Consider the following 1828-nt stretch of genomic DNA (forward strand, 5'->3'; position numbering starts at 1 on the left):
TACCAGCATTTTACCTTTATTATCTTTTTGCTATTTCAGAATCCAGTCTCAGGGCTATATTGCATTTGTTTCTCAGGTATCCTTTGGAGATTGCCTAAGGCTTAAACCTAGTCTATAACCATTGGTCAATCTTTCTTTGACATTTTTTTGTACTTCTTATCACATATTCTGTATAATATTCCTATTTTTTTTTTTAGTTTAACTACAAGGAAGTTTTTGTTTTACTTGCGTTTGGCAAAGAAATACATTTTACAGCAAGAACATTTATTTATTTATCTATTTATTTTTACTTGGCTATTTGAAGGTGGGGGAAAAAATCTTATTTGCTGATTCAAACTCTTCACTAGAGAAAGTGTAAATTAGTGATGGAGTGAGAGAGAACAATGCATTTGAGCAGACAAGAGGAAATAGGATTTAGAACCTTGTGAGAGAGACTGGTCTTAGATGAAAAGAAAGTCTGTTATTCACAGAGAAGGAAGGCTTGGAGAGCAGATGAACACAGAGCATGAGGGAAAGCATGTGGGTAGGAGAAGTTTTGAGTGTTTTATTTTGACTGTATATTAGCTTTTTTTTGGCTGAGTAACACATGGTCACAGATTAAGCATTGTTAAACAACATAACTGGGTCCTCTGCTGAAGATTTCACATGCTAGCAGTTAAGGTGTCACTAGGCACTGAGCACTCCTGTGAAGTGCAGGATCCTCAGGGTTGGGATATGAAGAGTTCCCTCCAAAGGAAATCTTTTGAAGGCATAGTTCATAATACATCAGTGTTCAGAGGTGGAGCTTTTTGGACCTGATCAACAGATTAATTCATTGATACATTCATAATTTAATAGTATTATTGAAACGTGGTGGAAATTAGTAGGTGAAACTAAATTCGAAGATGAGGTCACTAAGGGAATGCTCTGGACAAATGTATCTTGTCCCTAGCCCCTTCTTCCTTCCTGGCTGTCATGAGGTGAATGCCTCTGCTCCACCATCTCTTTCCATCATGATGCCCTGCCTTACCTGGTGTCTACAAACAGTGTAATCAGTGACCATGGATTAAATCTGTGAAGCAATGAGCCAAAATAAATATCTTTCCCTTTTCTTAATTGTTTATCTCAGACATTTGTCACCTCATCCTGAGTAAAATAGTCCTCTTCCTTTTAACAAGTAAAATGAACACATCTCCATTCTCAAGGAGTTCTCAGTTTAAAACAAACTAGTAATTTCTTTATAAGGTATCTATTAGTTTTGTTCATCAAATGTTACTTAACTTTCTCTTTCTCTTACACACACACACACACACACACACACACACATCTCTTTTAACTTTGAGGGTCTACAACTCTGAATTCAATGGAATGGTTGCTTTTGTTAAGTGTGGAACTTTGGGTTGGATGCCTGATTGACAAATTTCATGACTTCCTTTGCTGTAGGAATTGCATCAGGCTCAGTTTGGAAATCAAGCCTCACTGAGCCTTTCAATAAGGTCAGGTTGGAACATTCCACAGTCACGTTTTGTCCCACATGGAAAGCTTCTGTGTGAGAATAAAACTAGCATACAGTGGGAAGCAAAACATGAGGCAAAGAAAAAGACAAAACTTTGAACCTCAAATTCTGCCCTGAACATGTGAGCCTTTGGATTTTCCCATTTATTAACCAGCCAAATTTTCTTTTGAGGAAACTAATACAAGCTGAGTTTTTGCCATGAAATTTAAAAAGTTATGATTAATAAAATTAATATAGTGTTATAATTCTCAAAATGCATCTGGAAGACATATAAAAAACGGAGTCAACACTGTCTGAACAATAAGGAAACACAGGAGAGTCATCTTTAAGCCT

This window comes from Nannospalax galili, unplaced genomic scaffold (assembly GCF_000622305.1).
Source record: "Nannospalax galili isolate Female #2095 unplaced genomic scaffold, S.galili_v1.0 scaffold78, whole genome shotgun sequence".
NCBI classification, from domain to species: domain Eukaryota; kingdom Metazoa; phylum Chordata; class Mammalia; order Rodentia; family Spalacidae; genus Nannospalax; species Nannospalax galili.